This window comes from Lepidothrix coronata, unplaced genomic scaffold (assembly GCF_001604755.1).
Source record: "Lepidothrix coronata isolate B3197 unplaced genomic scaffold, Lepidothrix_coronata-1.0 Scaffold157, whole genome shotgun sequence".
Classification (NCBI taxonomy): domain Eukaryota; kingdom Metazoa; phylum Chordata; class Aves; order Passeriformes; family Pipridae; genus Lepidothrix; species Lepidothrix coronata.
This window is the reverse complement of record NW_016690337.1, coordinates 1785822-1808281: the sequence shown is the minus strand read 5'-3', so window position 1 is coordinate 1808281 and position 22460 is coordinate 1785822. Positions and strand designations below refer to the sequence as shown.

General features: G+C 38.5%; 1 protein-coding gene across 5 annotated transcripts in view; it reads left to right on the top strand.

The window, feature by feature from the left end:
- Positions 1-22460, top strand: part of ROBO1 (roundabout guidance receptor 1) — a 710380-nt gene that overhangs the window by 269298 nt on the left and 418622 nt on the right. The window lies entirely within an intron of this gene.

The following is a 22460-nucleotide window of genomic DNA, read 5'->3' as shown; positions in this document are numbered from 1 at the left end:
AAGCAGGAGATTGCTGACTGTGTGATAAAAAGCAATTGCTGCAGTCATTGATGGAGAGGTTTGAATATTGCACTGATTGATTGTTTGCCCCTGTGAACGTGTGGCATCCCATTAAAAAGCTTAATCATCAAAGTCAAAAGTCACTAACTTATATGGAATCTAACTTAAAATGTGGGACTTGCCAGTTAAAGTTAATTGTGCAGTAAGATTTGTGTATAGCCTTACATAAGGGCTTAAAAATTCCTTTCAGGACTGGAATTAGAGGAACCAAACCATCAATATGTCAAGTCACTATGTATTGCCTTCTCATCTGCATGACCTTTTGTCTTGACACCACCATCCCACTAATCGGAGTCATTCACTGGTGCCAGCCAGAAGTGACACTGGTGGAGCAGGCACTAGTTTTTAGAGGCAAAACCAGTCACTTTAGAAAATAAATATAGTTATAGACTATTGGATATTTGAGCCTTTTGGCTTCTCTCCCCATATTACTTTTCCTATTGAAATCAACAGGAATTTTGGCAGTACCTTAAGAACAGTCAGGAGCTCCCTTTCAGTGCCTGATGCCTGAGCAAATGTAAGGGAATGAAGTCTTGGAAAGAAATGTTTAGCCTAAAAATTTAAGAATGGTGTTCAGTCATGAGCTCCAAGTGTACAAAATAGTTTCTCTGTGAGAAGCTTTTGGGATATGTGTCTATCAATTGTCCGTATGAAATAATCTCCTTGCAACATAAGAGGTATTAAATGAGGTGGTGCTTTGTGGCTCATTGAGCAAAAAGTGAAATTTTCCATGGTGTTTAAATCACGGCTGTCTAGAAAGTTTTAAGTTGTTTTTACCTGGCGGATCCTGAGACAGATGCTTTTATAAACTTTAGTGCTGCCTGATAATTGCTCTGTGTGAAATGAATTAAAATGCAAGATTATATTCTCATTTCTCACTATAATAAGCAATTATTGACTTCCATGTCCTTGGTGGAGTGTAAAGATTTATTAGCATCAGAAATTAATATTGATCAAGACTGAGATGGTGGGTCAATGAATATTAAATGAGGGTGTTTTTATGTTCCCAAGGTTAACCTAAGATTTTGTGAATTCTGTCATCAAGATTTTGGTTCTGGTTTCAGACATGCTGAAAATGTAGTTGCAGATGCAGGACTTGAGCTAACTCAAGATGGGCTTTCATTTGCAACATGATATTTCAAGCAGTTTCAAGACAGATGGAAATGATTATCAAAATCATACAAGCTGTTTTTAAAAAAAAAGAGTAGGGGGGAAAGGGACTGGAGCCTTATTGTACGTAAAATGTTTGCCTACACTGCTCTATCATTTCCTAGCCCTGACTGACATGATGGCAGGTGTCCTGGTGGTGGATTATCTAATCACCATACATACAAATAAATTGGATTTTTGGACCATAGATCTACAGACCCTGTTGAGTCTGCATCACCTTCACGCGACATGAAAGTCTTTGCCAAGTTGGGAAGCTGCTAAGTTGCTGTTGCCTCCACAGATCATGGTTTCTCTTATTTGTATGTTCTTCAGGCTGCCTCTGCCCCTCTTTTTTTATTCTCTGGCTGTAGCCTATTTTACTACAAATTCTAATCAAGACTAGGTCCCTGACCTAAATCCTTCATTTTAGTGTAGATGAACAAAACATCATTATTAAAACCAATTTTTTGTTTATTTATTTTTAAGACAGTTTGAGTTTTATTTTAAAATATTTACTGGTATGAAATACCTTCACTGGTATACACATCTGTTTGGCTTGACATTTTGAAGTTTTAGTTGTGCACTTTGGCAAATGCTTTCAAGACTTACCTCTTGCAACCTCTTCTAACCTCTTGCAATAGCTTCTCTTCCATGACTGGATTTTGTGACTGAAGAAGATAGTATGGCAATTTTATTGAGTGTAGGGGGAAAAAATTTTTAAAAAATTTATTGCTTAAAATGGTGATCTTGAATGAAAATTCGACTTGGTGCTTAGACCTAAAAAATGTCTTGGGTATCTTTGGATTCTTATTTTGTGAACAAAGAGCTATTTTAATTTCTGCTTTCTAAAAATAAATTCTTTCAGCCTTAAAACTGACTACAAAGCTAGACAGTCAGTGATCTGCAGCCAGTCTGTGAACCATGATAACTATTTAAATATTACCTATCAAAAGTATGGTGGATGCAAACTAAAATTGTAAGGTTGGCCAAGATACAATACTGCCAAAAGACAGAACCGAGCAGGGGACACAGACCCAAATCAATAGTTTAACTGCTGGCAGTTAAAACACAGGGTTTGTCTCCCACTTCTGCTGTCAATAGAAGGATGAACAAGTTTTGTTTCTGCTATTGGTTTTCTGTGTGTTTCTCTCATATTTTCTTGACTGCCTAGATTTAGAGGTGGATCCTTCTCTTACGGAGTCCTCAGTACTCAGAAATGCAAAATATTACACGCAAAGGGTATTTATGTCTGTACTTAGATCAGTATATATCCATGAGAACAGGTCACTTCGGACTATCTGCTTAGAGCTAAAGATGATTTCCAAAGGCCAATGAATTAGGCTGCTGCCCTTCAGACCACTTTGCAGTGTGTGCTGGGTACACAGAATGAACGAGGATCAGAAGCATCATAAACGTTTCATGTTGGGAATGGGAAATGAAGCATTTGGAGTGAGCATATAAGATAGATCTGTGACAGAGGGTTTTATGAGTTACAGCAAGTTATAGTTTCCTTGGATATTGTAGTTCATATGAGACTTGAGCAGATAAGTGCAGGATGAGAGGAGAGGAACATGGAGTGGAGTCTATTTTTTTCTCCCACTTCCCTTTCACTGCTCCCACTGCCCTTTTCCACATCTTTGGTACCTGCAATAGGACCAACCCAGTAAGAAGTGGAAATGGTAGGAGAAGAGTACATCCAATGATGAGGGATTTCATTGTGTGGTTAAATTATATCCTATTATTCATGGCTGTCTCCTGATCTGTGCCTGGGCTGTGTCCTTGGAGCAATTAGAAAGGTCACTGAGGTGCCTTTCTGTGGTCTCTTTTTTAGCATTCCCTGAAGTTAGGAGAGGAAGGAATAGTCTTTCTCTGGCTGGCGTTTCTTGCTTATTTATCTTGGTGCTTAGGAAACTACTGAAGAAAACTGGGGACAATAAGCAATGCATTTACTCCACTCCTTTGCAGGCTAAGGTTGTTTCTATAGCTGAGCCACCCTCCTGTTCTTGGACTGATTTTTTGAAGCAATGTAATGACATGCTGTCACATGTATTAGGTTAATTTAAAACACAGTTTTGCCCCGGTAACATGCTGACTTAAGAGATGTATTTTGCTCAAAGTTATTAATTCAATGAGAATTCTCTATTTCAATGTCATGTCTAAAAATTAAAGTACCAAAACTGAGTGCAAACACATGGGTTTGAGATGACAGATTTGCCTTTAATGCTCAACTTTGTTCTGTCAAGAAAGTCCCTGATTTGTATTCATTTCCTGTTTCCTTTCTTCATTCTGCATTTGGGTAAAAGCTTAAAAAGTCTCTTATTCTCTCTGACTTTCTTATCTTAATTTCTCTTTGATCCTTTTTTTAGTTCCTTTTTTCCATTTTAACCTTTCTGTAGCTGTACATGTTGTTTAAAGCTGTTATTCTCTCCAAAAATCCCTTCTCTTTCCTCAAGATAATTTCTGTCCTTGAATAAAACTTTCAAAGTAACTCAAGTCCCAAATTGAGAAGATATAATTACTTAGAAACCTTTTCTCTTTGAGAATCATTGAACTAAATATTAAGCTGATCACTTCAAATGATTTATGTTCCAAACTCACTTTTGTAATCTTTAAAATTTTGCCTTAATTTTTTCCAGTTGTATCTAGTTATTTTCTCTATCTCTTACAGTTGTTTTTTTCTATATGGTCTTCTGCTTTTTTCATATCCATTTTCTTCATTTGTCTCTCATGTTAATTTCCAGGGTATTTTTGTATCTATATCCTCTATTTTGTTTGTGGTTGTTTTGTTGGTTTTTTTTTTTCTTTTTACCCACTGGCATATTCTGCCTTCCCTGACTTTTATCTGGTGTTTTCTTTCAAGTTTGTGCAAGAGCAGTGGTGGTATCTTAACAAAGCAAGGGAGGAAAACAACTCCATGTAGCAGCCAAATGTAGTGTTTTATTCAGCTCCCTATATTCTGTTTGTAAGACAGCCTCTTCATATCCATCTTTCAGCTCATTTTCTTGAAATGCATGCTACACAAATGTCTCTTTAGGGAGAATTTGTGAATCTCAGCAAGGTAAGTTGACAGCTCCAGAAGAGAAAAATTTAATACCTTCATTAAGCATGGCTACAAGGCAAAGATACTCTTTCATTTCTAGTAAATTCCCCAAGCACTTTCTTTCCTAAGTTATTCTTTCTGCAAAACCGTATGAAATGATCAGTCTTTTTTGCATTTACAGTAGCCTTCTACACGATAATTTACAGCTGAGTTTTTTAACCTTTTTGTTCCTTCTACAGATTCCTTCTTAAACAGCTTTTACAATGGAAAAAGTTATTAAGAAACATGAATGAAATCTGACACTCCCTAAAATTTCATCTATCTACAAAATTCGTGATATGGATGTTTTTCCATTAAAAGAAAATTTTACATCTATCTAAACCAAAACATCCCAGGGAAGTAGTATAAATACAGGTTTGGTAAAGAGATAATTCACCCCTAATTAACAAGTGGTTTTAAGTCCCCAAAAAATTGAGAATTAAACCTATGCATATTTTTTCTTCATGTGACTCTACAATATGTGATATTAAAATCTTACTATGAGGTTGATTTCAACTTAAAGAAAAGGCCACACCTTCTAATATTTTACAGATTTGTTGTTTTCACCTTGCCATTTCCAATGGGCACACACACATCTCAAATTAGGGCAAAGCAGTTTGCAGTTTTGTTTGAAAAGTGGTAAAATTGATGTGATTAAGTTATGAACTGTGAAATGTTTGTGGGTGAGAGGTCTATGTCTGAGGACTGCCTTGAATATAAAAGTTTAAGTATATCCTAGCAAAGATATGGTCCAATGAAAGAATTTCTTCAGATGGAGGTTGGGTAGCCTGGATCCCAGCTGTGAGTCTTTGAGCATCAGTTAAAGTAGATGGATAGTTGGATAAAGCAGGAATGAAGCTTCTTGGGAATCAACTGAAGTACAAGTAGTTTTTAAGGGTTGTTTCCTTTTATAGATTTATAGAATAATTTGAGTTGGAAGGGACCTTTTAAATGTCATCTACGCCAAACCCCTTGCATGCATCTGTCTTTCTGTAAACCTTCTCATAGCTGATTTTTAGAGAATAATTAATAAATGGCTTACTTTTGTCTACTGTAACACATCTGAGGTGTCAAGGCTGATTTCAGGTTAACTGACAAGCTAAAGGTAGGATGGGACAAGTCTTAAAATTCAAGGACCTGGACAATTTTTGTACTCTGCTATTAGCAGCATAAGATACAAGCCAATGTTGGAAGCAGACTTCCTTCTCATGTGGTTTTGAGGGAGTTCTAAACTGGAAGGCAAACCACTGGTGTGGAGTAGGACTTCTTGTAGCTCCTTGGACTGCTTTTCAGGACACAACTACATAAGCAGGGATAGCCTCCAGATCCTCTTTCAAGGATGTGTCTACTAAATTGGTCTGCATTAGTCCCCAAGTTAGATACTGAGTTACTTATAATTTCTGATGTCATCAGTTACTGAATTGATGAGATGAATTGCTAGGCATCAAAGTTTTATTGCTAAAGCAGGGCAGTCAGGTAGAATTTTGATAAGTCTTTAAATATAGAACTTTATATGCATAAATTTAACAAGCTGAGTTAGTGACACTAAGTGTAGTTGCACCTGTTAGAAATCCTAGATTTGTTACTATTTTAATTTCTCCTCAGATTCAAAGGAGATAGTCATATTTTCCATAAAAAGGAAATGATAGAAAGGACTTTATAAAATGTTAGAGAAATCTTCTTCTAGATTTTTGAAATATCATTTTGCTCTATACATGTCACATTTTTCTATTTCTTTATCACTATATGATAAAGGTATGCTGTTACCACTACTATTGCTGTGATGTCAGAATATCACAAAAATATTTTAGTACATTTTGAAATAACTGTGGACAGCTGCTAAGTAAAATATCCCTCCTTTTTTTCTCCCAAATGTCTCTTGGTCTGAAAATAAATTGGCAGAACTTGCTTATGTAGACATGTATATACATTTCAAATGTAAACATACCCAGCATGATAAAAAATAAATGAAGGTAATACATTTTTAGCTGTAAAAAAGGTAAAATGCAGTATAAAATAGTGAAATCCTTCATTTCTTAAAACAGAATCTTAAAATTAAGATATATTTCCCCATGGGAATTTTGTTCAACAGTAAACTGTTTTCCTGAAACATTAACAGAATTAAAACCATCTCTTTTCCTTCCTTCCTCTATCTTTCTCCCATCACCTCCTCCAAAAGGGAAGAATTTAGTAGTAGCTTAACACATAAAAATACGTCTAAATCAAAGATCTCAGGTGGTAATTAGAAACCCATCTCCTAATGAAAAAAATAAAAAGGACATTGTGGAACTGTATCAACATCCCACTACAGCGCTGTGCCCTCTGGTAAAACAGGTATTGTGGCTGTTCTGAACCAAAGAACACTGAGCACAGTTCATTTGTGACACAGCTTTATTTCAAGTTCTACTTAAAATTCAGAGCTGTTTCTCAGATGTTACACATCACAGCAACTGCTCTATGAACTACTGCATTTCTGTACATATTAGAGCCCCACTCCCAGGTTCTCCGAGTGCCTCGGCTGTTCAGTCAATACAAAGCACTGCAATTACAGTCAGTTTTGTTTCTCCTGGATTTAGTTGCTTGGAAGAAGTCATCACGTGTTGCCCTCGCCAGCTTCCTCAGAGAACGTACATGCTTTGAAGCAGTGGTTCTTTTAACATCACAATTTCCTTATTTCTTCTGTTCTCCATTAATGAGTGTTGGGAATTTACCTTTTTCCTACCTTCCGGGCTCTTCAACCTAGTTACAGATTGTATGAATAGATTATTATTAATTTAATTTGATTTCATTCTTGTTTGCAGAACATTCGTTTTGGAATAAAAGGAATAAATGTTTCTAGACATTCAGCTTTAAATTCTTGGTGAAAATGAAGCTGACAGAAGATTTCTTTGTCCTATTCTTGTTCTTTTCTAAAGCATGTTAATCACTGGTTATCTAATTAATCTAAGCGTCATGAGTGATTTGAGGGAAAATCGTAGGGATTTTTTGTTGGATTTTTTTGTTGGTTGGTTGGTTTTTATTAAGGAAATAAACTGAAGAAGAAATTCAGAAATCTTAAATTCCAGGATGTAGAATCACATTGACAATCTCTCGGGTTATTATGGACTGGAAAAGCTTTCATTCTGCAGCTACATCTCACATAACAACCTTTTGCCTGAATAGTAAAAGTATAAACAATTTCAAGCTGGACCTCGGAAAAATAATCATCTGCAGCATCCCAGACCATTAGCAATGGATGCAATCATCTTAACAAACAATTAGGAAAAGAAGAAAGTTTTATTTCTGAGTCTCCTAAGTGCATTCTCAGTTTTGGCTGTGATTTTCATGGTCTCTGCATGGTGAATAAGTTCTTCTCTTTCAACTGCTCTCCTCTTCTTAAGCACTTTGTTCTCTTGTTCCTGTATTGTGAGGTACAGTGAACTGAAAACTTTGGGAGTTTACCTGTACTGTTTTTCATTGTAGTGGTGTATGATTTATGACTCCTTTTATTCATCTCTTTTGAAGACAAGCACATTCTTCATCCTTGGCCCTACTTCTTACTCAAAACCTTGCTGGACAGTTTTTAAGTTGAAAGTTTTACCTGCGTTTTCTGCAGGCCTATCTGACGTCTTGCCAGTTAAACTAGTTTAACTGTACTTAAAATCTTAAATTACCATTGAAAAACAAAACATGCTGCAGAAGTGATGACACACTCTAAACACAGAGTTTCTAGTTTGAAACTGCTGTTCAAGATCACAGAACCAGGTGCTATTGAGATTGTTACGTGATTGCAGCAATAAGAGAACTAACTCATGTACACCAGGTTGTTATAGCTTAGTTGGACACTCCAGCTGACTCTGCTGACTCTGTGTGATGCCTCCAGAGAGAGCTCAACAGATGAAGTGGTTTTTGTATGGTGCACACTTCTTTTAATGATGGAAATATGATTTAACCTAATTTCCTAGGAAGAGTTGTATTTGAAGCCCTGCTATCTTAATAAAGCAATTTGCAAAAGAAAATTTTGTTTTAAACTGGAATTTCACAGTTTTCTGTTTTTGGTGACTTAGTAAAATGTCGGGTTATTTTAATCTCTTCTAAAAAGAAAGGCTGCTGAAAGGGAAAAGAGTCTGGGGTTTTTTGTTTTGTTGGTTTGGGTTTTGTACTTATATTTGCAAATAAACTTATATGTCTGGCTCTAGTAGCAGCTTAAGATCAAAATAGCAGCATAACTGTTTACTCTTGGAAGAAAAGCTGGGGTTTCATTTTGCAACTCTCACTGAGGCAAAAGGATCTGATCACATGAAGCTTTCCAGCAGGACAGCACGTTCCTAAATTCAGTGTGTACTCTTGAGTCTACATATGTAGTGTTAAGAAAGCTTATTTCTTCAGTGAACATAGCTTTCCAGTTAAAATTCAGTCTTTATGCCCCTTTAGTGTTTGTACTTGCATCTGGAGTACAAATTGGGTTCTTTTTTTATCGATTTTGTGCTTTTACCTTTTGCTCCATGAACATGCCATAAGGCTTACAAAAGATCCAGGGTGGCTTGTGAACACTGTAGTACAAAGGACTGAAAGCTTTTTCTTTCCTTCCTCATGGAATTCAGGGTTGAAACTGAGGCATTTAAGTACAGTTGTTGAAAACCTTCTGTTGTGAGCAGAACTTGAAAAGAAAACAATACTGTAGCGAGTCACTTGTTCTTTTATTGCTTCTCCCTGTGCAACCTGCGTTTAGCTGTTTATTTTATGCTGATTAAACAGACTCCTTTCATTAACTGCACTTCCTTAGATATTGTTTCTTCTGCAAACAAGACAAGTGCCAAAAATAGTCATCTTTTGAGCTTTGTTCAACCTGAACTTTTGCTAAGCCATTCCCATGTGCTCTGTAAATAATAAATATAATGTGATTCCATTAGTCTAATCATTCTAGCACAGAAGGAGGATATTTAACCAAGTCAAAAGCACGTTTGCTAATGCATCCTAGAGAAGCATGAGCAGCTGGTTAGTGCGAGAAAGAAAAGTAAAAAAATACTAATAAAAAAAAAGGGTGCATAGTTTTCAGACCACTTTTTTTCTATTCATTCTTTGCATTACCTTCCACTCTTTCCTAAGTTCTGAAAATATTTCTAGATCGTGGGTTTGCTGTTTTTCTTTTCCAGGAGAAAATTTCCTGTCATTCAAGGTAACATTTTTTCGTGTGTGCGTTGTATTATTCAGGATAATAGAAGACTATGGCATAGGCTATGTGTGCAGTGCTGGGGAGATGCCCAGTTTTCCCCAGGAAAGGACTGATAGGGAAACTTATTAAACCAACCATGAGCTGTGTCTTGCAGAGCCACTTGGGTACTTCTGCACTACACTTCTTGTGTCAGGTTTACTCCCAATGGCACAATGCCATTCCCCAGCTCTGCATTCATGGCCCACAGTACCAGGTGTCCCCTTGTCCCCCCGGTGTGAACCTGCCCTTCGTGCTGAGTTTGGCCAAACCAGGCTCTGTCCACCCGGTGCCAGGGGCCAAGATGGGCTGAATTGATTCAGAATGTTTGGTGCTGGTGTTGCCCTGCAGCTGCCTCCTTCTACAGGCTCCTTCTGCAAGCATGGCTCCATGTACCAGGTGAGGGTGGCTGTCATACAGAGCTGGGTCAGGGTTTATAAGGGTGATATGAGGTAGGCATGAGTATCTAAAACCGTAGGATAGTTGTGTAAAACACATGTATATCACCACTGGGTCAGAACCAACTGCCCCTCTAATCAGTAATAAATGGTATATTAATAAGTTATGATATATTCGTTCTTGTTTAAGAATACCTTGCCTTGTGTTTTCCCACCACTGTGGTTGGGGAATATAATTTAGGAAGGAAAGTAGTGTTATTTAGCATCTGAATTACTTTCAGTCCTGGCAAACACTGAGCACACTGACCTTGATCCAGCTGATTGTTTAAATACATGCTGGTCCAGTGGTTCTCCTTTCCTGCTTGTGAGACACATTGCCAAGCTCAAAATTAAAGAAAACAATGCAGTTCATTATTTCATTGTTGCTTTCCTCACCCTAACTGTTTCATCACTGGCAGAAAAAACCCCCTCCAGATTCCAAGCCCTTTTACTCTCCCTTCTGAATACCTGACTTCACATTTTTACAGTGAATTGAAGCGTGGGAAGTTTTATTCCACACTGACTCTTAAACTGTGTTTGGATATAAAATTAGTGTGCACTTCCTGCAGTGTTTCTGCTGTTGTTTTTGTAACTTTATCTCACACTTCATTGCTAGCTATACCTATTCTAGATAACCCCATGTATTCTAATAGAGATGTTAATTTTTTTTGACTAGTCTTCTGGATGAAAGGTCTATACTGTGCCATCTGCAGTTTACCTCATTTATTTCAAAGTGAGTGAGATTTATTTTAGGCTTTTCAGGTCTAAATTAAAAAAAAAAAATTCTTTATTTCTGATTAAATCAAAGTGAAACTGTCCCCTACAATAATATGTTTCATATACGAAATTTTTTGGATTTTTGTTAGTTGAGCAAACCCAAAATTAGTCTCTATAGGTCAATGTATTCTTGAAATCCTACTGAAATGCATCCAACAGAAACTCAAACATATCCAAGAAGCATTGAACCATCATTTATTTATTGTCCTGGCTCCATACTACAGTAAACAAGAGTTGCTCAAGTGTTTTGTATTTCCAGTAGTTCTAGAGCAAGAAATTCTGGATTCTTAAAAATGCATGCAAGAAACTTTGCAAGTACCAGATGTGTCAGGTAAGATGGCCGAAATCAATGGGAAGACTGCATAGCTTTACTTTGTATTTAGCCACCCAATCAAACACAGAGATATAGTTCAGGAGAAATAAGATAAGAATTTGAAAAATTAATGAAAGGCTTAGTTGACTTAAATCTCCTGTCAAGATCAGTAACAGATTTACTTTAGCTTTTGAAGAAACAGTGTTCAGGATAATCTGGAATTATTTAAAACTAATAGTACATTTTATTATCAAGCCATCTGGGGGAGAATAAATATTGCTGTTAAGTCATTAATGAAAATGAGTAAAACAGTTAATAAAAACTTAACTGCATATGTTTTTCTAGAGCCACTTTCTTTTTATATTTTCAATAATGACCTTAGTAGCAGAAGTCCTGGCTGAGGGTAAATTAGATTTGAAAAATACCTCTTATTTTCATGAGTAACAAAGTTGGTATATAATTTGTAATCAGTGCATCACCAGTACTTAGAAGTGAACTCCAAGGCTTCTGCCCTCCTTTTTCCACTTTCTTTCCACTCTCTCTTGTCATCTCCATCAGTTTTTCTTTGCCTGCTTCTGGCTTCTTGGAGAAACTCAAGGGTGGTGTCTGTGGAGCAAAGCTTGTCATTGCTGAAATGTCAGTCCAAGTGGATTTCTATACTGGCATTATCAAAAGTCCTAAAAATCTATCAGTACAGTGGGCTGTAGGAGCAGCAACAACAGGAAAAATCTGAGGGTGACCCTGTGAAGGCCAGGATGCTTTTGGAATGGAGCTGGTACCCAGGGCTTGGATGTGGTACAAGTAAGGTGTGGGGACTGGCAGAGCCCAGCACAGAGAGGGGGTGTGGGGGTCCCTTGCTTGGATTATTTTGATCCATCTGCTCAGTCTGTCTGTCTGAGTTGCTAAGGGAGCTGGATAAATCACTTCTGCTCCTCATCTGTAATGTAAGGGATGACAGCATTTCTGTGGTGAGTGAATATAACCCAGATATGAAACACTGAAAGAGGCAAGCAGTATTGTTTTGTCTGGGGGTTTAAGATGGAAAGAAGGAAATTCTGGACCTGATCTGAGGAAGGTTAGCCATGAAGACCAAAATTAGGAGGTGCCTTGCTCGTTCACATCACTCCTACCCCTGTGATGCTCACGAAGTATTCTTTAGGTCCACACAAAATACTCTCCTACTGTTGAGGAAGTAGGCTTGATGACTGGAATGAAATTCATTGAGAATATTGCTGATATTCTAGACCAAGATGAGCATGCCTTGCTGACATTTTCAACAAAGTTTGTTTCAAATTTATACAAATTTGTTTCAAATGTACATGCTTTAACACCTCAAAGATCACTGAAAAACTGGAAGGAAGTCTTTAGTTCTGTGATTTTGTATTTCTTCTGTAAATTCTGAAAATCTTTTATTTAATGTTCTTCGTGTAAGGCAAAATGTAGTATTTCCATTCAAATTACCGTATTTTTCTAGCACTGCATGAAAGTATATAAACAGACATGCTCTTATTCTAAAAAGATCTGAACAGACTGTTGAAGGTTTCCCTCCCATTTTACTTGTCTGATTTATAGCTGGAGTTGGCAGCAATGTCTATAGCTAAAGTTTCTTAACACTTTCTGTTACCGCGTCTGTTTTCAATTGCTTATAATTTTGCCAGCTTCAGCTGCTTCCCAGTGCTTTTAGACCTTTTGGCTTGGCCAGTGGTTTTGAGCTTTTATGATACTGGTGAGTTACTTCAGAAGTTTTATGGACCTCATCCTGAGCTGATCTAAATTTGTGTAACTTGAACACTGGGCTTAGCTATACTTTCCTGGAGATAATGCTACAGAAAGAAGCCCAGCTGGTTTTATTTATTTTTTAGAGAGTTGTGATGTGAATGAGAATGAGACAGACAGTAAGGAAAATGGGAGGAAGTTGGGCTGGAAACTCTACAGTCATGACATGTAGTAACTTCTTTCTATTATTCTGCCTTTTCATGTTGCACAAGCATGTGGATTCCATTTGACTGTAGCCAGCTCTGCCCTTCATCATGCTCAAATTTCTTGCTATTGCAAAAACAAGCCTGAGGGGGTTATCCTAAAGGAGGAAAACTTCAATAAGTAACCCGATGAATTTTTCACTGAATTCCTACACGGAAGAGGTGGTTGAAAGGGTTGCCTCATTTATTTAAGAAGTCCTGCATTTGTGCTCCCCAAGACTGAGCTTTGCTACTTTGCTGTAGGATTGGATCCTTTGGGATACCTGGATTCCTGCAGTTTATGTGCCATAACACAATGTCTGTATAAGGAGGTTCCCCTTATACAGATGGGGATGCCAGAGAATGGCAGCACTTAGTGGCAGATGCTAAAGTCTGATCCAGCAGAGAGGGTTGCTCCACTTCCCGTGGCTGAACATATAAAGGGGTTGACATGTTTAGTGCCTTAATGGCTAACATAGGATTTTTCTTAATTTTGTGAATAGAGAATGCTACTTTAATCAGGAGAATTTTGAGTCCCACAGTGGTGTTTTAGCTTTAGAAAGTGTACATAATCCATTCATTTTGTTTTATTTTCTTTTTCTTCATTCTTGTGATTTCAGCTTTTGGACTTCATCTTGTTTTCTTAACATCTTTTTTATTCTTTAGTGATCTTAAAACAGTAGTTTGTTATTTTCAGTCTGTACTTGCTCTATTGCAGTCACATACAGGTTAAAGCAGACAAAGTCTCAGTGTAGTATACTGTATTTATTTAATTTCCAGTACTTCACTGAAGGTGTCAGTGTTTTCAAGGAGACTCTAGTGTTGTGTCAGTCTTATTCAGTAAGTACTATGGCTAAAATACACATGCATCTAGTTGCAGAGGATACTTAATTAAGTCCTTTATTAAGGTTCAGTTTACTTATCTGAGCTGTTAGTATTTAAGTCACATATAGTTAGTAATGCAGCAGTGAAACCAAACTGTTGCATTTTTCTTTAGAAAAGGGCTCTGGATAGGGGCTGAGAGAGGGTCTGAACCAGCAGCTTTTTGTTCCTGTCAGAAAAATCTGGTTCAGTTCAACCATTTTAGACACGTTATGTTCTGTAGGATTAAATAACTTACCAAGAAGATTTATCCAAAGGAAGAAAAAAGACGTGCACAAAAACCCCAAGTATAGATTATTTTGAGCCTGAATCCACTGTTGAGTGTGGTTCTCATGGTGTCAGCACCTCTGGCCTGGCCTGGCCGAGGACATGTGGCTCTGGGAGGAGAGGTGCTGCTTTCAGTCAGCACTGCTGCTGCTTGGCAAACAGGTTTGAACGGAGCTATCAGGAAGAATTTCTGCTCATGAAACTGCTTCACGAAAGGTATTGATGGCTAGTGAGCTTGTTTAGACCAACAGATCAATATTTTGATATCATCACTGCATTCAGCTGCTCGCAGTCGGCTCCCCAGGAGAGCCAGTACCAGAGCGAACTTTGCAAGTGCTGTAACTTTGTAGAGGAAAAATGATCAAATTACCTGAGAGAGTTGCAGAGTTGTTTCTCAGGAGGCTCACTTTTTGTCAATTTATGAAAAATATAATTCCTAGATTTAAGACCTCCAGGATGTGTTTGATTTTAGTTGGGTTCTTGAATACGCTATGTCTTCGGTTTGGTCTTTCAAAGGTTGTTGTAATTTTTCTAAACACACTTCTTCTTTCTCCTTTCACCAATAAGAATTGTTTCCTTTCTCTTCCTTATCCTCTGATAAATTCCTGGCACTGGTTAATGATTGCATCTTTTCATAATATAATCAAAGCCTCTTACTATGGGGGGATGCAGAACTTCACGCTATTGGGTTCAGGCAAGCTGAGCTAGTAGGATGCAAGATGGAGCAGGTTTATCATCATTTAATTTCTAACTATTGAGGCCTCCTTTCAGACTAAATTTCAATGTTCTGAATTGTTTAAATTAGTTCTCTTTTTCTGTAAGTTAGTTTAAAAGGAACTTCAGAGCACAGTCACCTTCTCCTGGAACTTAGCTTTTCTGGCCATGACCTATTTCCTCTGACTCTAAAGGACTACAGCACACCTGGCAACTCCGTTCTGGGAGAGCAATCTGTAAAACTCCTTCTTCTGCCTAAGAGTCATGATGAAGGTGGACTCCAACTGAGCAACCTGGTCCATTTGAAGATGTCCCTGAACACTGCAGGCAGGTTGGAACTAGATAACCTTTAAAAGCCAAGCCAAATAATTCTGTGTCTGCATCCAGCCATGTTCTCTAGAGCCCTCAGTAGCATGCAGCCTTCTGTTACAGGTATATTCCATTAGCTGGTTCTCAGGCACTGAAATCAGGTAAATTAGGATGTAACTGGGCCACAAGGGTGTAGCTGATCAACCTGATGCTTGGTTGACCCCTTGGTAAACCAATGCAGTTCAGAGGGGAACAGAAAAGCAATAAATGGGTGAGGTAGCCAGTGGTGAGCCACATCAGCCTGATGTTAAGTCAGATCAGTACCACAGTCACTGCCAGAGGCACAAGTGTCTGGGAGAAAAAAGAGGGATAATCAGGAGACACTGAAGGCTTAGGTGAACTGCCTCTTACCTTTTAAGTCTTGACTGCAATGGCCCTGAATTTTATAGCCTTTTTATGCCAACACAGACACGCAGTGTGGATTGTGTGACCCACAGTCTGGCCTGTCTTATTCTTGCGAAAAGTCTCCTGGAAGAAATAGAATTTGAACGAGAATGCAAAATGACTCTTAACAGGCCGTGAAGTGCTGACAGGCTGCTTCTAACACAAACAAAAGCTCAAACCGTCCAAAGCTCACACTTGATTTTGTATGTTTTTGGATTTCGACTCCCCCCAACATGTGTAGATGTCATACAAAATATTACACTTTGAGAATGTTTCAGGTTATCAGTCTGTTACTTGCAGGATTAAAAATCTGTCTTAAAAGATATTATGATCTGTCTGGAAGGCTGGTGAAAAAGTATCCTTCTCATAGTTGTTAATCTCCACATCTGCCCCTCCAGAATGCTTTCATGTGATCTGTCCCTGTTGTTTTTTAAGCTCATGTGACTGATGCTAGATAAAGATTATATAGATCAAATGGGAAAGAAGTATGATTATTTTACATACAATATAAAATTCAAAAAGCATGCTTTCATCTACCCACTCTTTAAAAAAAAGAGAGGGGGGGCAAGAAAGGTGTCAGACCTTACTTAAGGGATAATTATCTTCTCCTGCACAGTGAGTTATAGAAGAAACATTGAACTCATCAATATGAGAATATCCCCCCAAGTTATAATGTGGAAAAAAGTAGAGGGTTGAAACTAAGAACAAAGGCTTGTCAGACTAAAATGGATACAGCTGTGTGTACAATTTTAATGCTGTTCATAAGGAATTACACTAAGACTTCTCCAAAAGGAATCGTGTGATCACCAAGGTGAAAATTAATGGAATTTAGAAATACAGCAATAGAGGGGGTGGGGATGTGGGGTTTATTCAGTGAATTTGAACACCTTGTCCTCGTCTAGGTATGTTGTACTACTACTACTTGCATTTTGAACACTGAAACTCAGTTGGGCAAGGCTTTCTGTGAGCCTCATGTCTGAGACTGCAGCAGCTGTTGGGATGTTGGGAGGTGCACACACACTGCAAGCAGCCCTGCCCTAAAACCTCAGAGAAGTGTGGAAGCTATTAATTGATGCACTCAAGGTTTTAAAAGAAAAGCTTCTTCATCTCTGACTGTTTTTCCTGTGTTTTGGTAATATTAAGTGATTTCCTGAGCTACTTCTGTGGTAAGAATACTTAGTAATTCAACACATGCAAAGCATAGGAGAGATTCTGCTGGAGAAAATCACTTAAAAATTCCTGTTAATTTTGCACACAATTAACATGGAGTGTTGGCCTTGCTTAGTACTGGTCAATATGATTGATGGATTTCTTTCTGGGCAGTCGATTTAGTTTATTGGGGACTTTTAAACAGTGACTGATAGCTCTGTAAGTCAAAGAAAGAGTAATTTAAAGGACTGTCAGAAAAAGTACTGAATATAAAATAACATTCTTCTGAGATTGAAGTGGTACTAAAAAGTTTCATGAAGGCAGTAAATCGTTGCACCTTTCTGAGAAAGAATGTATAGCCAGAAAGTTTCAAGTCTTATTTGAAAACCCTACAGGTTAGGGGCTTTTTGGTTTTTGTTTGATATCTGTTAGTATATAAATAGCTTTGGTTTTTTTATTCCTAAACTATCAGTTAACATGTTATACCAGAATTTAAAATAAAGTTCAAATGTTACTACTAGAAATAAAGTGGTACATTTACCTGTCAGAAAGCAAAATATATAATTCCCGAGGACTTCTCTAAAAGCATTCACTTTTCAGTGGGCAGAAGGTATTTTTAACAGTGAAAACGATAGAAAAAACCCAGACTTCTGTGGTTGTGGAATGCTGCTTTTGAACAGCTTCCTAAAAGTGCCTTGGTTGTGTGAGTTATGTACTAGTAAAGGCAGGAAGGCACCTTTTAGGGCTTGCCTGGTCCAACCTCCTGCTCAGAGCAGGGTCAGCCAGAGCAGGTTGTTCAGGGCCATGTCCAGTTGGGTTTTGATTGTGTCTGGGGATGAAGATGAATTCTTCAAGATTTCCTATTGCTTACTTAAAATACACTCTGTTCTTGCTACTGGCTGTTGTAAATATTATTGTGAGTTTAGCTCTTTCCAGATATTGTACATTGAATTCAGGTGACAAACTTGAACAGTTCTGCCTGGGAGCTACACACACAGTTCTACAAGTTTCGTGTTCCTTTGCACCTTGGCATTTTTGGGGGGATGTGATCTCACAGGTAGCCAGGATCTCTTTAAAGGTGGAATGATCCACAAGAGGAAATCATCCAGCATTTCTTTCTTTCCACTTTGGTCCACAAACTGGGTTCATACCCAATACCACACTTGGTATTACTGTATGGGCACATCTGCTGCCACATATGGGATCTGATCCAGCTAAAAAGAAACTCCTGTGTTTCTCTTTTCATTTTGTTTTGCGGGGTTTTGTGTTTGTGTGTTTCTGTTGTTTCGTTGGGGTTTTTTAAGGGATTGAGATTTAGTTCTCCATGGAAGCTGTTGAAAGCTTGAAGAGAAGTAGCCAAGATGCCTTTAGTGGGCTGAAGCATCTCAAGAAAATTTACCCTAAATACAAAGGCTAGTTAGGAGACCTTTCATTCCTATGCCCTGCATTTTTTTTTTATTATTTATATATTTTTGTCCTTTCTGTTTGTCTGTCTTGGTGTCCTTACAGTAATCGCCCCTATGAAATACAGATGTAGCTGCATGAACCTTCATAGAACACCCTGAGTTGGAAGGGATCCACAAGGAACATAGAGTCCAACTCCTGGCCCTGCATGTGACAGTCCCAGGAGTCACACCATGTGCCTGAGAGCATTGTCCAAATGCTTCTTGAACTCTGGCAGGATTGGTGCCATGATCACTTCCCTGGGCAGCCTATTCCAGTGCCAATCACCCTCTGGGTGAAGAAACTTTTTCTAATACCCAACCTATCCAAGCAGCACAGAGGATGGGGGGCTCTGGTCAGTCTGTAACAGCTTCTCTCTGCAGTTCCCTCCTCTTCACACTTTTCCCTGGCTCCAGGGTGGTTACTTTTAATGGACTCCCCTCCTGTAGGATGAAGTGCTCCTGAGTGTGCCCTTCATGGCCTGCAGTTTCCTTCAGGGAACACCCCCCTGCTGCAGTGAGGGGTTTTCCACAGGCTGCAGAGTGGATCCATGGATACCTGCTCCACCATGGTCTTTCCAAGAGCTGTGGGGAATCCCTGCTGGGACACCTGGAGCACCACATCTGCCTCCTCAGGGCTGTTTCTCGCAATTTTCTCCTCACCACTGGGCAGATTGTGCCCTCCCTCACCCAGGCTGTCCCTGAGGCAGCACCATCGTGGCTGTGGGGCTCAGCTGTGCCCTGTTGTGGGTCAGCTGGACCCGACTGTGCCCACAGCCACGGCTGCCCCTCATAGAAGGTGCCCAGCAGCCCCCCAGTGTCAGCCCCTGGGCATCTGTGCTGAACACAAAATGTCAGTAGTTCCACTAGAAATGTAAAAAGCATAAGAGATTGTATGAAAAGACTTTGTTTACCTCTCCCTAGATTTTGGGGGGATGAAAGTGTGGAGGTCTACTGCCATTTCTGTGAAAATGCAGTTAGCATCGCATAGCAGACAGATCCATTTGTGCTAATCAGGCAATTTTGTTACCTTAACTGATAAAATGTACCAATCTTTTTTTTTAATAAAAGCAGTGTTAGGATGTTGGTTTTTATATCAAAACACAGCTAGCAGACATGCAGCAAATTAAAATAGTTTCCTTTCTTTAATTTCCTTAACAAGAAACAAAGATTTTTCTGCTCTGTTCAAGATGTGCCACACCATTCTCTGTGGATTTTCGTGGCTTGTGTTTTTGTGACACTTGGGATGAAGACAGTAATGGACTTTGTGGAAGCTTTGGAGCAGGAATTTTAATCATTGACTTTAGGGCAGGTAAAAAGCCTATAGAAATAGTCATATGGTATTTTATGTGCACAGAGAATTTTCAAATAGTAAATGTCATTTTTCATCTTATTTCTACCTATTTGAAATAAATGTACAACTATGATAGTAAAAAGAATATATGTCAATTGTGTTGGCATTTATACCTGCTAGCAATAATTTCAAACACAGGAAGACAAAGCTATTGGACAGCTAGAAACTAGGAAAATGTTATTACTCCCTTTTTCTACAAACTTGGCAGAATATGTGGCTTATTTGTCAGTGTTCCTGCTTGTCCTCCTTGGTGTGATGTTGCATTGCTCAAACAGTTGATCAGTGACCTGTACAAATCGATGGGCTGCCTCTTCAATATTTGACAGGGAGGTATGGATGGGTTGCATGCCATCAGTCAGTTTGTCTGTGCTGCTAATGAATATTCTTGACCACAAGACACCAATGATCAGAGAACAGGAAGCAGCCCAAGGCTGCTTTTCTGTCTTATGCCTTCTTTGTGTCTATCTTAAACTCCATCAGGTTTACATGCTGAGAGGAGTGGCAATGACAGGATGATAATTTCTGGTCTCCTCTAGCATCAGTAGGTCCTGCAAGTATATGTGAAAAAAGACAGGTGAAGGAGGAAAAAAAGTGGACATCTGAGAGGAAGGCTTTGTGTTTGAGGTATTCCTTCTCTTACCTCCTTTGAATCTACTTACTTATATAGAAAACTGCTTTATTATACAGGAACCTTCTTGCCTTTTGCTGTTGTTTACAGGGTCCTAATGTAGTTCACTGGGATCTGGATGTGCCTGTGTTTCCATGATAATTTAACTGTGGAAGGGCTACTCTCCCAGATCATTAATCTACTAGTTTCAAAGCATCAGAGTGTGTCAAGGGCTCCACTTTCAGAAATAATGTATATTTATAAATTGCTTTGAGTTGGGTGAGTTTTGGCTCAGGGGACAAGGCTTGTTGGGGATTCTTCTTTACTTTATTAGACTAGGTGACACAGTTGGAAAATACAGATTCCTTGGCTCTCAGGCACCAAGGTCAGAAACAGCACAATTCAAGCTAATCACAGAAGAGAAGAGTTGCTTCAAGCTTAACTTAATTATATTAGGGAATTAAACAGAAAACTCTTGTTGGTACTTTTTAGAGCAGAGGTGAATGTGAGCAAGTGGAGACTTGATAAGGTCATAGAAAATCTTTAATGCTTTGTAAATGAAAAGTACTGAGAAGAGTGAAATGCTTTTAATAGCAAATCTCTTGCTGTCAGGAAGAATAGTTCTGAGACCAAAGGAGGTACAAAGGCTGGCTTCGTCAGTCTCTAAAGACTCACACACTCCCATTCATCCCTGCAGCTTAACTCCCTGCCCAATTTCTAGTATATTTTTATTTAAAGTCAGTTCTACTTGCCTTATCCTCATTTATTCCTTAGTAAACTTTTAAGCCATCCTGAAAATTTGTTATGCTTTCACCAACTCTTCAAAGCAACAGGTTTTGGAACAGATTGATGCTATGTGATCGAGGAGAAATCATTTAGACTAAAAAGATAGTATTAGGAAAAATTATTGTTGATAGAGGCTTCTTGTGAGTGCTCTATTATTTCTGTGGTTTTATAAATACATTTTTACAAAGAAAAGAAAAGACTATTTCATCATTTACCATCTAAATTATGCAAAGATATGGTTATTTCATAGAAAAAAAACAGGAAAAAATGTAGCCTGTTTTAAATTAGTAAATCAAACAAAATACAGATGTATCTCTGCGTTGCCTTTTGCCAAAGGGAAAGAGAACATCAAGTGACTATAATTTTTTTAATTTTCATAGCTTGGTCATGTAAAGACATTAGTTGTTTAAACACTATTTCATTTATGTTATAATGAGCTTCATATAGGTGGTATGGACTAGAAATTTTATGTGGTAATTGATTAGGGATGGGAAGAAAGAACAGGAATACAACAATACAATCTGGAAAGAATTTAAATAAATGCTGGAAATTAAAAAGCAGTTGTTGATGACTCTACTCCCTTTTTTAAATTAATTTGACCAAAAAACTACATGCAACAAATATGAGACCTGACCAGGAGTTAATATGTATACTATAGGGCTGGGCAGAACTTTTGACATAACTATAGAGACTCCAAGGTAGAATTCTGATTGCTGAAAACTTTAAATTCCTAATAGCACAGAATCTTAGCTTTGTGAGTAATGCAGATTTTAGGATGATTTTGCACGTCACAGCATCATGGAATGCTTGAACATTTGCAGGGATGGGACATCTACCACGGTCCTCAGTAACCTGTTCCAGGTTACCCTCATAGTAAAAAGTTTCTTCCTTATATCCAGACTAAATAAGACCCTCTTTTAGGTTAAAATTATTACCCCTAGTTCTTTCAGTACAGGCCTTACTAAAAAGTGTGTCCCCATCTTTCCTGTGGAGAGGGGCTTGGCCATATTTGTGGACGAAAAGCAGGACATGGATTGAGCAACATTCAGTGGCAGCCCAGAAGGCCAAGAGCAACCTGGGCTGCATCAAAGGCAGTGTAACCAGCAGGTCGAGGGAGGAGATTCTGTCCCTCTACTCTGCCCTGGAGAGACCTCACCTAGAGTGCTGCATCCAGCTTTGGGGTCCCCAGCACAAGAAAGGCTTTGACCTGTTGAATCCAGTCCAGAGAAGGGTCACTAAGTTGACCACGGAGCTGAGAAACCTCTTTATGAAGACACAGACATGGTTGTTCAGCCTGGAGAGAAGACATTAGAGAGACCTTAGAACCTTAAGGAGGCCAGCTAGAAGACTGGAGAGGAACTCTTCACAAGGGCATGTAGTGATAGGACAAGGGCAAATGGCCTTAAAATGAAGGAAGGTTGGTTTAGATTAGATGTTAGGGAGAAGTTCCTTACTCTAAGGGTGGTAAGGCAATGGAACGGGTTGCACAGAGACATTGTGGACTCCCCATCACTGGAGGTGTTCAAGACCAGGCTGGATGGG